The following is a 13,732-nucleotide window of genomic DNA, read 5'->3' as shown; positions in this document are numbered from 1 at the left end:
TTTATTCATATGCTGATTTGAATATAATTAGATATTATTTTGGTATTGATTATTTTTCTTTTAGTTTAATTTTACTTAGTTTTTGGATTTGTTCTTTAATAATCACTGCTAGAGGTTCAGTTTATTTAAGTTTATATCATTCTACTTTTTTTGTTTTTATGGTTTTGATTTTAATAATTATGCTTTATTGTTCATTTGCTAGATTAAGTCTTCTTTCTTTTTATATTTTTTTTGACGCTAGATTAGTTCCTACTTTACTTTTAATTTTGGGTTGGGGTTATCAACCTGAGCGTTTGGAGGCTGGTGTTTATTTAATTTTTTATACTTTGGTTGCTAGATTACATTTATTATTAGTTTTATTTAAGGTTTATGATTTTTCTAATACTTTATATTTTCCTTTATTGGTTGATTTTGGTTCTTATTATTTTATGTTTTATGTATTTATAATTTTGGCTTCTTTAGTTAAGATACCTATGTTTTTGGTTCATTTATGACTTCCTAATGCTCATGTAGAGGCCCCTATTTCAGGTAGAATAATTCTTGCTGGTGTTTTATTAAAGTTAGGTGGTTATGGTATTTTTCGTGTTATAAAGGTTATTTCTTATTTGGGTTTAAAGTTTAATTATTTTTGATTGTCTTTAGGTTTATCTGGGGGTGTTATTGTAAGATTTATTTGTTTTCGTCAGGTTGATTTAAAGTCTTTAATTGCATATTCTTCTGTTGCTCATATAAGAATGGTTATTGGTGGATTGATGACTATGAATTGATGAGGTTGTGTAGGTTCTCTTTCTCTAATGGTTGGTCATGGTTTATGTTCTTCTGGTTTATTTTGTTTATCTAATATTATTTATGAACGTTTAGGTAGACGAAGATTATTAATTAACAAGGGTATAATTAATTTGATGCCAAGAATGGCTTTATGATGATTTCTTTTAAGATCATCAAATATGGCTGCTCCTCCTTCTTTAAATTTGGTAGGTGAAATTAGATTATTAAATAGAATTATATCTTGATCTTCTTTTAGATTCTTTGCTTTGATTTTTTTATCATTTTTTAGAGCTGTTTATACTTTGTATATATATTCTTATTCTCAGCATGGGAATTATTATTCTGGTGTTTATACTTGTTCTCTTGCTTATTTTCGTGAATATCATCTTTTACTTTTACATTGATTGCCTTTAAATATTCTCTGTTTAAAGGGTGAATATTTCTTTGTTTAGTTTGCTTAAGTATTTTAATTAAAAATATTGTTTTGTGGAATCAATGATATGAAGTTTTTCATCTTAGGCCGTGAATTTATTTTCTATTTGTTCTTTGAGTTTTTTTTCTTTGTTTATTTCGAGAACTATAATTTTTATTTTAGGTATTTATTATTTAATAATTGATTATAGAGTTTTTGTTGAGTGAGAGCTTTTCAATTTAAATGGTTCTATAGTTGTTATAACTTTAATTTTGGATTGAATATCTCTTATTTTTATATCTTTTGTTATATATATTTCTTCTTTGGTTATTTATTATAGAGAGGATTATATATCTGGTGAAAAGAATATAAATCGTTTTATTATTATTGTTTTAATATTTATTCTTTCTATAGGTTTTTTAATTATTAGTCCTAATTTAATTAGAATTTTATTAGGTTGAGATGGTTTAGGTTTAGTTTCTTATTGTTTAGTTATTTATTATCAAAATGTAAAATCTTATAGTGCTGGTATATTAACTGCACTTTCTAATCGTATTGGTGATGTTGCTATTTTAATATCTATTGCATGAATGTTAAATTTTGGTGGTTGAAATTATATTTATTATTATGATTTTATTTCTAATTCTTTTGAAATAAAGCTCATTACTATATTAATTGTTTTAGCAGCTATAACTAAGAGAGCTCAGATTCCTTTCTCTTCATGACTTCCTGCTGCTATAGCAGCTCCTACTCCTGTTTCTGCTTTAGTTCATTCTTCTACTCTTGTTACTGCTGGTGTTTATTTATTAATTCGTTTTAGACCAATATTGGATACTTATAATTATGGTTGATTTTTACTTTTAATTGGTTGTATAACTATATTTATGGCTGGATTGGGCGCTAATTTTGAGTTTGATTTAAAGAAGATTATTGCTCTTTCTACTTTAAGACAACTTGGTTTAATAATAAGATTTTTGGCTATAGGTTATCCAAAGCTTGCATTTTTCATTTATTGGCTCATGCTTTATTTAAGGCATTATTATTTATATGTGCAGGTTCAATAATTCATAATTTGAAGGATTCTCAGGATATTCGTTTTATAGGATCAATTGTTAATTTCAAACCTTTAACTTCAGTTTGTTTTAATGTTTCTAGTTTATCTTTGTGTGGAATACCTTTTTTAGCGGGATTTTATTCAAAGGATTTAATTCTTGAGATGGTTTGTTTAAGATGAATTAATTGTTTAATTTTTTTTCTTTATTTTTTTTCTACTGGTTTAACTGCTTCTTATTCTTTTCGTTTGTCTTATTATTCAATATCTGGTGATAATAATTTTTATTCTAGATTTTCTTTTGATGATAAGGGTTATTATATTTCATTTGGAATAATTGGTCTATTGTTTGTTGCTGTTTTTGGTGGTAGTCTTTTATCTTGATTAATTTTTCCTATTCCTCATGTGATTGCTTTACCTTATTATTTAAAGTTTTTAACTATTACAGTTGTTATTTTAGGTGCTTATTTAGGTTATCTTATTTCTAATTTTGATTTTTCTCATAATTTATTTTCTTTAAGTATACTTTCTTTTGTTAGATTTGCTGGTTCTATATGATTTATACCTTTTCTTTCAACTAAGTTTATTAGATATATTCCTTTAAAAATAGGTTATTATTCATCTAAGTCATTTGATTATGGTTGAGGTGAATTACTTGGTGGTCAAGGTTTATATAGATTATTTATTTATTTAATTGGTTATATTCAAGGTTGATATGATTCTAATTTCAAGATTTATCTTTTAACTTTTATTTTTTGAATATTTATTTTGGTAATATTGTTTTTCGTTTACTTAAATAGCTTATAATTAGAGCGTGACACTGAAGATGTTAAGGAAGTATTTTTACTTTTAAGTATTTAGAAATATAGATATATTATTTTTACAGTGAAAATGTAATGTTTTATTTAAACTATATAAATTTTAGAAATGTTAACGGAGTTTAACCGCTAATATAAAAAGTTAGCAGCTTTCATATTGGCTTTACATTTCCTTAATTGGAACTATTATAGTTCAATTATATTATTAACAGTAATACGCCTCTTTTTGGCTTCAATTAATAAGAATAAGGGTAGTACATACCAATCTTCCAGGTCGAAACTGACTGCAATATTTCGCTTCTTATTCTATTTAAGGTTGATTGATAATATCAATACTTTTTGAATGCAACCCAAATGTTATATTTAACTACAACCCTTTATTCTGCTCATTGTAATGCTCCTTGGTTTCATTCATGGTATAGTCCTCCTAATAGAACTAGAATAAAAAATATTGTTGATACTGTTCAGATTATAATGTCTGAAGTTTTAAAAATAATTACAATTGGTAGAATTAGTGCAATTTCTACATCAAAAATTAAAAAGATTACTGCGATTAGGAAGAATCGTATTGAGAATGGTATTCGTGCTGATCTTTTTGGATCAAACCCACATTCAAATGGTGATCTTTTTTCTCGATCATTAATTAATTTTTTTGATAGTGTTGTTGCCAGGATTATAACAATTATTGGAATAATAAATCTAATGAAAACTCTTGTTGATAGAATTAGAATTGTTTTTCTTGATTTATATCAAGCTTTCTGATTGGAAGTCAAATGTACTATTTATACTAGAAAAACAATTATCTACCTCATCAATAAATAGAGATATATAAGAATAATCATACTACGTCTACGAAGTGTCAGTATCATGCTGCTGCTTCAAATCCAAAGTGATGTCTTGGTGAAAATTGATTTATTGAGTGTCGAAGTAGACATGTTGATAAAAAGATTGTTCCAATAATTACGTGTAAACCATGGAATCCTGTTGCAACAAAGAATGTTGATCCATAAACTGCATCTGCAATGGTAAAAGGTGCTTCTCAATATACATATGCTTGAAGTATTGTAAAGTATAGTCCTAATAACACTGTGAAGAATAATCCTTGTAGTGCTTGAGTATGATTAGATTCCATTAAACTATGATGTGCTCATGTTACTGTTACTCCTGATGCTAAAAGAATAGCTGTATTAAGTAATGGAATTTGTATAGGGTTAAAGGGTTGAATTCCTATTGGAGGTCATAGTATTCCTAGTTCAATTGTTGGTGCTAATCTTCTTCTAAAGAATGCTCAAAAAAAAGAAACGAAAAATAATACCTCTGATGCAATAAATAAAATTATTCCTCATCGTAATCCAATTGATACAAATCCTGTATGTAATCCTTGATATGTTCCTTCTCGTACTACATCTCGTCATCATTGAATTATAGTTAGTAGGGTAATTCCAAATCCAATTATGAATAAGTTAATATTAAATAGGTGGAATCATTTTGCTAGTCCTGATACTAGGACTATTGCTCCAATTGCTCCTGTTAATGGTCACTGTCTATAGTCTACTAAGTGGAATGGGTGGTTTGAGTGAGTTGTTAACATAGGTTTAATATACTTCTCTAGAATATAGAGTTCTTAGAATTGAGAAAACATAGGCTTGAATTATTGCTACTGCTGATTCTAGAATTAATAGAAGTATTTGTCCAATAATTAGTAATGAGATTAAGTTTATTGCTATAGATGGTCCTGTGTTTCCTAATAAGGTTAATAATAAGTGTCCTGCAATTATATTTGCTGCCAACCGTACTGCTAATGTACCTGGTCGAATAACATTACTAATTGTTTCAATTAGTACTATAAATGATATTAATGCAGGTGGTGTACCTTGTAGTACAAGGTGTGTAAATATATAATTAGTATGGTTAATTCATCCAAATAATATAAATCTTAGCCATATAGGTAGGGCAATTGCAAATGTTAATGCTAAATGTCTTGTTCTAGTAAAAACATATGGGAATAATCCTATGAAATTGTTAAATAATATTATAATAAAAATTGAGATGAAAATGAATGTTGTTCCATTAAATGATTTTGGTCCAAGAAGTGTTTTAAATTCATTATGTAAGGTTAAATTTAGTTTATTTCAGATAATGTTAATTCGTGATGGTGTAAGTCAAAATAGTGATGGGATTAATAATAGTCCTAGAAATGTTCTAGTTCAATTTAATGATAAATTAAAGATGTTAGTTGATGGGTCAAATGTTGAGAATAGATTTGTTATCATTTTCAATTTAAGTTTTTTATTTCAATTGTTCCTTTTTCTGCTCTTTTAATAAGGTTAGGTTTAAATGAGAAGAAGTTTATTTGATTAAACAAGATTAATGTAGCTGAAAATATAATGAATAGTGAGAATCATATAAGAGGGGATATTTGAGGGATTTGGATATAATTTCCCCATCAGAAGTAGTCGTTAATTTACTATTATTTGGTTTAAGAGACCATTACTTACTTTCAGTCATCTGATGAATTTCAAGGTGTACTAATTTTTTTTTAGTTACTTTAGATTGACACTCTAATGTTATTTATTTTAACTAACTCCTTAAATTATCTTAGATAATCACTTAATAAATAAATTTACTGAAGTTCTTTCAATTACAATTGGTATAAATCATTGGTTTGCTCCACAGATTTCTAGGCATTGTCCAAAGAATAATCCAGGTCGATTTATTGTGAATGTTCCTTGATTTAACCGACCTGGCGTTGCATCAATTTTAACCCCTAATGCAGGAACTGCTCATGAGTGTAGAACATCTGATGCTCTTGTTAATACTCGTACTTCTGTATTTATTGGTAGGATTGTTCGGTTATCTACATCTAGTAGTCGGAATCCATCATTTTCTAGGTCTTGTTCTGGTGTTATATAAGTGTCAAATTCTACGTCTATGAAGTCTGAATATTCATATCTTCAATATCATTGTCGTCCAATGGTTTTAATTGTAATTATTGCATCTACTGAATCATCAAGTAAATATAATAGTCGTAATGATGGAAGGGCAATAAAAATTAATGTAATTGCTGGTAAAGCTGTTCAGATTGTTTCAATTAAATGTCCATGAAGTATATTACGGTTAGTATAGGCAATAAATAATATATAACTTAGGGCATAACCTACAATTACTGTAATTAATAATAATACGACCATAGTATGATCATGAAAGAATGATAATTGCTCCATTAATGGTGAAGCTCCATCTTGAAGAGATAAATTTGATCATGTTGCCATTAATAAATATTTTCTAATAAAAGGTCAAACCTTTATTTGTAGAGCTTAAATCTACTGCACTAATCTGCCATATTAGAATCTAGAGATTAATGGTAATTCTGAGTAACTATGTTCTGCAGGAGGGTTATTTTGTAGTCATTCTGTTGATCTTCTTATGTTAGCTCTAAATATAATTGCTCGGTTTGTAATCATTCTTTCTCATATAATTACAATGAATATAATGATTCCTACAATAGAAATTGTAGACCCAATTCTTGATACTACGTTTCATGATGTATATGCGTCTGGGTAGTCAGAGTATCGTCGAGGTATTCCTGCTAATCCTAGGAAGTGTTGAGGAAAGAATGTTAAATTTACTCCAATGAATATAATTGTAAATTGGATTTTTAATCATGTATTATTTATAGTTAATCCTGTAAATAGTGGATATCATTGAATGACACCTCCTATAATTGCAAATACTGCTCCTATAGATAATACATAATGAAAGTGGGCTACTACATAATATGTATCATGTAATACAATATCAAGTGATGAATTTGCTAATACTAATCCTGTTAATCCACCAATTGTAAATAGGAAAATAAATCCTAGAGCTCATAATAATGGTGGATTGAACTTGAATTTAGTTCCATATAATGTAGCTAATCATCTAAATACCTTAATTCCTGTAGGTACAGCAATAATTATTGTTGCTGATGTAAAATATGCTCGTGTGTCAACATCCATTCCTACTGTAAATATATGATGTGCTCATACAATAAATCCTATTAGTCCAATTGATAGTATAGCATAAATTATACCTAATGTTCCAAATGATTCAATTTTTCCTCTTTCTTGACATACAATATGTGAAATAATTCCGAACCCCGGTAGAATTAAATAAACTTCTGGGTGTCCAAAGAATCAAAATAGATGTTGATATAGAATTGGGTCACCCCCTCCTGCAGGGTCAAAGAATGATGTATTTAAATTTCGATCTGTTAATAATATAGTAATAGCTCCTGCTAAAACTGGAAGTGAAAGAAGGAGAAGTAATGCTGTAATAGCTACAGATCATACAAATAAAGGTGTTTGATCTAAAGTTATACTTTCTGATCGTATATTAATTGCTGTTGTAATGAAATTCACTGCACCAAGAATAGATGATACACCTGCTAAGTGCAGTGAAAAAATAGCTAGATCTACAGATGCACCCCCGTGTGCAATAGCTCCTGCTAGAGGAGGGTAAACTGTTCATCCTGTACCAGCACCATTATCTACTATAGAAGATGTAAGAAGAAGGGTTAGTGAAGGTGGTAGTAATCAAAAACTTATATTATTTATTCGTGGAAATGCTATATCTGGTGCACCAATTATTAGTGGAACAAGTCAATTACCAAATCCACCAATTATAATAGGTATTACTATAAAGAAAATTATTACGAATGCGTGAGCTGTAATAATAACATTATAAATCTGGTCATCCCCAATTAGAGATCTGGGTTGGCCAAGTTCAGCACGAATAAGTATTCTTATTGATGTTCCTACTATTCCTGCTCATGCTCCAAATATGAAGTATAAAGTACCAATGTCCTTATGGTTTGTTGAGAACAATCATTTTTGCGGTAAGATGGCTGAATTTTAGGTGGTAGACTGTAAATCTACTTATGAGATGTTTTCTCTCTTATCATATTTAGGTCTTATATTCAATTATGATTCTAGACTGCAATTCTAGAGGTGTAAAATTTTACTAAGGCCTAAAAGATTATTCTTTTAATTATAACTTTGAAGGTTATTAGTTTGATTAACTTAAGTCCTTAGTATAATGAAATTAAGGTTGATGTTGAAATCAATCCTATTGTTGAAATTATTACTGTTATAGGAAGAATGATTCTTGATTTTTGGGACTTTATCTTTATAGATCACGAATTTTCTGTGTATGATATAATTAGAGCTGAGAATCTAATACGTATATAGTAGTAGAGTGTAATTGTAGTTAATACAACTATAATAGTTATAATAGTTGTTATATTGTTTTCTATTAATGATTGTATTACAATTCATTTTGGTAAGAATCCAAGGAATGGTGGTAGTCCACCTAAAGATAATAAAGATAAGAATATTATGAATTTAATTTCGGTTTTTATATTTCTGGCTGAATAAATTTGATTTATGAAAAATAAATTTATTTGCTTAAATAATAAAACTATAATTAATCTTAATAGTGAGTAAATAATGAAGTATAGTTCTCAGATGTTTTCTCTGACTGTTAATGATCTAATTATTCAACCTAGATGTCTGATTGATGAATATGCTAAAAGTTGTCGTAAGGATGTTTGATTTAAACCTCCTATTGCCCCAATAATAATTCTTAAGATAATAATTGTTCAAATAAAAGTTCTTAATTGAATACAATAAGATAAGACCATTATTGGGGCGATTTTTTGTCATGTTATTAATGTTAAACAATTATTTCATCTTGATGCTCCTATAACTTCTGGAAATCAGAAATGGAAAGGTGCAGCTCCAATCTTTAATAATAGTCTAGATCTAATTATTATTGATGGGATAAATTCTGTTTCCCATCCCATTGGATATTTTATTTGAATCAGCAAAATTGAAAATAATAATAAAATCGATGCTATTGCTTGGACAATAAAATATTTAATTGATGATTCATTTATTATTTTATTTTTATTTCTTGTTAGGAGCGGAATAAATGAAAGTAAGTTGATCTCAAGTCCTATTCAAACCCCAAATCAGGAATTTGATGAAATGGACAGGATCGTTCCTATCATTATGTTGATAGGAAGAGAAGTTTTGTAGAGTTGTTGGTCATTAAAAAGGAGAGGATTGATACCTCTATAAATGGGGTATGAACCCATTAGGTTGTTTAGCTTACCTTTTTACATTAAGGTGTATGATGCACGTTAGTTTTTGATACTAAAGGAGGTAGTTTAATTCTATCTTATGTAATTTTAATGAAGGTAATTTTATTTACTTTAATTACCCTATCAAGGTAACCCTTTAATCAGGCACTTCATTTATTTAATATATAAATCGAAAGTTTTTTTTTGAAATTCTTTTATGTATTATTTTGTTTAATTAGGATTAATTTATCCTGCTCATTTTATATTTTTTTATATATATATATAATAAATAATTTATATTAATATATTACATTTAATTGAAATTAAAGTATTATAAGTTCATCTTACCATTATCAATTGATTATTTGAATGCAATTATTTACCTAGGATTATAGCTACTTATGTTTTTAGCTTAAAATAGGTAATTATAATATAATATATATAATAATATGTAATGTAATATTTAATATTATTATAATAAAATTATTATAATAATTATATATATATATATATATAATTATATATTATAATAAAATTATTAATTTAAATATAAAATATTATAATTAATATAAATAATTATATTAATTATAATAATATAATTATGTAAATTATCTATAATTAGATTATTTAACTAATATATATGAAAGTTAACTTAATATAAAAAAAAGAATTCATATTAATAACATATTATATTAAATTACATAATTGTATAAAATATATTTATTATATTATTTAATCTTTATTTATTTATTAGTGAAAAGAAAGATGAAATAAGAAAGAATATAATACATTTATTGCTATACATGTTCCATATTAATCTTTAATTATATATAATAGAGAAGTTGTTGTGGTCATACATAGGGGCGTTTCTTTTTTTTTGTTAATGTTTGTGGTTTTTTTCTTTTTTTTCTTTAAATATTTGAATCTTTTATTTTTTCATGAATTAATAGATTTAAAATTTTCTTATTTTTTATTTTTAAAAGTTTTATTCTTGCTTGTTTATTCACTTTTTCTTTGTATTATATGTAAGTTTTGTTAGACTAAATGTTCTTTTTGCAGTAATTTGATTTAATTATCAAGTGATTTTGGATTTAGCAATTGATTTAGTATCGGCATAATTCGTGCCAGCAGCCGCGGTTATACGATTGATACAAGTGAATATTATTGGTTAAAACAGTTGTTTATATTATTAGGGTTGAAATATAAATTTGTAAGGTGAAATGTTAAAATTTATTTGTGGCCCTTTTTATGAATCTGTGAAATTTAAGTAATAAACTAGGATTAGATACCCTATTATTTTAAATGTTAATTATATTTACCAGGGTACTATTAGTTAAGGTCTTTAAACCCAAAGAATTTGGCGGTATCTCATTCCATTCAGAGGAACCTACCCCATGATTGATAATACACGATTTACTCTACTTAATTTATTTGTTTGTATATCTCCGTTATCAGAGAATCTTTTTAGAGTTATAATTCTCAAGATTTATAATTATAAAATATTTCAGGTCAAGGTGCAGCTTATAGTTAAGAGGAGATGGGTTACAATAGATTTTTGTTTATAACGGATTTGATAGTGAAATACTGTTAATGAAGGTGGATTTGATAGTAATTTAATTTATTTAATTTAACTGATATTGGCTCTGAGATGTGTACACATCGCCCGTCGCTCTCATTATTGATTATTCTATTTTATTTTAAAGTAGCTTCAATTTAGATGAGATAAGTCGTAACATAGTAGATGTACTGGAAAGTGTATCTAGGAAGAGTTTCAAGATATAACTTATTAGTAAAGTGTTTCATTTACACTGAAAATTTTTCTGTGCAAATCAGGATATCTTGATTATTTATTTTATTATATTTATTTTTTGTTTATTTAATTATTTAATATAAATAATTTTATTGTATTTTTGTCTTAGTATATTTTATAGAATTGATTTTTTAAATTATAGTTTATTGGTAATGTAAGTGTTTTATGAAATATTATTTTAAAATTTTTTAAGTAGATTTTATTTATTGTACCTTTTGTATCAGGGTTTATCAAAATTTTAGTATTTATTTTACTTGTCTCGATTTGGGTTGATTTATAAATAATTTATAGTTAATGTATCATAATTATTATTAAATTATTTATAGAAATGAGATGTTAATCGTTTCCCAAGATATCTTAAGAAAAAATTTAATTTTTTAAAGTTATTTGTTTTTATTTAATTTTTTAAGTAAAAATATTAACTTATTTATTCTTTAAGGGATAAGCTTTGAAGTTAATAACCTATAATTTATTTTATAGAAATATAATAGTAAGCTTTAAACCAGCTATCTTTAAGATTACGTTTTAGTTCATTATTTTTTATTTTGATTTTATAAATATTTTAGGTTTTTTATTAAGATTATTAATTTAAATTTAAAATTTTTGTAATAATGATAGAATTAGTATATTTATTTGTATGAAATTTTTACCTTGTGAACTTATTATAAGGAACTAGGCAAAATTGATTTCCGCCTGTTTATCAAAAACATGTCCTCTTGTTTATATTTTGAGGTCTGGCCTGCTCACTGAGCGTATTTATAAAGAGCCGCGGTATTTTGACCGTGCAAAGGTAGCATAATCATTAGTCTCTTAATTAGTGGCTGGAATGAATGGCTTGACGAGAAATTAACTGTCTCTTAATAAATTTTTGAATTTCACTTTTGAGTCAAAAGGCTTAAATTCTTCTTTAGGACGAGAAGACCCTATAGAGCTTGACATTTTACTTTTATATAGTTTTTTGTTTGTCTTTCTATATTTAATGATGATGTTTTGTTGGGGTGACATGAAGAATAGATAAACTCTTCATTATTATATCATTTATTTATGTTTGTTATTTTGATCCATAATTTATGATCATCAGATTAAGTTACCTTAGGGATAACAGCGTAATTGTTTTTGAGAGCTCATATCGACAAAGCAGATTGCGACCTCGATGTTGGATTAAGAAAAATTTTGGGTGCAGGAGCCCAATGATTAGGTCTGTTCGACCTTTAAATTCTTACATGATCTGAGTTCAGACCGGCGTGAGCCAGGTCGGTTTCTATCCTAAGATTGTTAATCCATATTAGTACGAAAGGACCATATGGTTAAAATATTTTTTGTTATATTGATTAATATTAATTTATTTACTATTTTGACAGATTAATGTGTTGAATTTAGAATTCATTTATGTAGATTTTTTCTACAAATAGTATTGATACTTTATGATTTATTTATATTTATTTTGAATTTTCTTTTATTGCTTATTTGTGTTTTAATTAGTGTTGCCTTTTTAACTTTATTAGAGTGTAAGGTTTTAGGTTATATTCAGATTCGAAAGGATCCAAATAAGGTAGGTTTTGTTGGAATTCCTCAGCCATTTAGAGATGCTATTAAGTTAATTTGTAAGGAGCAGCCAATTCCTATTATATCTAATTACCTACTTTATTATTTTTCCCCTGTTTTTAATTTAATGATTTCTTTAGCCGTTTGAGTAATTTTTCCTTATTTAACTTATATGTGTTCTTTTTCTTATGGATTTTTATTTTTTTTATGTTGTACTAGATTAGGTGTTTATACTGTTATAATTGCTGGTTGATCTTCTAATTCAAATTATTCATTATTAGGTTCTCTTCGTTCTGTTGCTCAAACAATTTCTTATGAAGTTAGTTTAGCTTTAATTTTATTGTCTTTAATTATTTTAATTGGTAGTTTTAATATGTTTGATTTTATAAACTATCAGCTTTATTGTTGATTTATTATTATTTCTTTTTCTTTAGCTTTAGCTTGTTTTGCTTCTTGCTTAGCTGAAACTAATCGTACTCCTTTTGATTTTGCTGAAGGGGAATCTGAGTTAGTTTCAGGATTTAATATTGAGTATGGTGCGGGTGGTTTTACTTTAATTTTTTTAGCTGAATATACTAGAATTGTCTTCATAAGAATGTTATTGGCTTTAATTTTTTTGGGCGGTGATTTTTATTCTTTTATATTTTTTATTAAGCTTGCTATTATATCTTTTGGTTTTATTTGGGTTCGTGGAACATTATCACGGTTCCGTTATGATAAATTAATGTACTTAGCTTGAAAAAGTTTTTTACCTTTATCTTTGAATTTTTTTATTTTCTTTGTTGGTTTAAAGATTTTATTTATTTCATTTGTTTAGTGAAATTTTTTGAGAAAAGTTAATAGAAGAGTTAAACTTCTAATTTTATGTTTTCAAAACATATGCTTTTCCTAAGCTAATTAACTTTATTCCTTAATTAATTTAACTCATGCGTTTGCGACATGGACATTAATTAAGAAATATGTGAAGTAAATAATTGTTAAGATTTGACCTGTTATAATATAAGGTTCTTCAACAGGTCGTTTACCAATTCACGTTAGTAAGCATACAACAACTACTATAATTCAGAATAAAATTTGATTAATAGGGTAAAATTGAATGCCTCGGAATGGTGTTTTATTATAAAATGGTAAAATTATTAAGATTCTAATTGATAAAAATAATGCAATAACACCTCCTAACTTATTAGGGATAGATCGTAGAATT

General features: G+C 26.6%; 2 long non-coding RNA genes across 8 annotated transcripts in view; one reads left to right on the top strand and one right to left on the bottom strand.

Moving 5' to 3' along the window:
- LOC126301637 (uncharacterized) overlaps positions 1–13,732 on the bottom strand; it is a 319,704-nt gene that overhangs the window by 226,279 nt on the left and 79,693 nt on the right. The window lies entirely within an intron of this gene.
- LOC126301634 (uncharacterized) overlaps positions 1–13,732 on the top strand; it is a 377,864-nt gene that overhangs the window by 349,917 nt on the left and 14,215 nt on the right. For 3 of the 4 annotated variants that reach the window (XR_007553060.1, XR_007553061.1, XR_007553058.1), the window contains one exon: positions 11,336–11,549. The exons of the other annotated variant lie outside the window; for it this stretch is intronic. This is a non-coding gene — a long non-coding RNA (uncharacterized LOC126301634). The remainder of the gene's footprint in view (positions 1–11,335; positions 11,550–13,732) is intronic. 4 annotated transcript variants of the gene reach the window in all.

This window comes from Schistocerca gregaria, unplaced genomic scaffold, assembly GCF_023897955.1.
Source record: "Schistocerca gregaria isolate iqSchGreg1 unplaced genomic scaffold, iqSchGreg1.2 ptg000077l, whole genome shotgun sequence".
NCBI lineage: Eukaryota > Metazoa > Arthropoda > Insecta > Orthoptera > Acrididae > Schistocerca > Schistocerca gregaria.
Note: the sequence above shows the minus strand (reverse complement) of the source record. Positions and strands in the feature narration are given on the sequence as shown.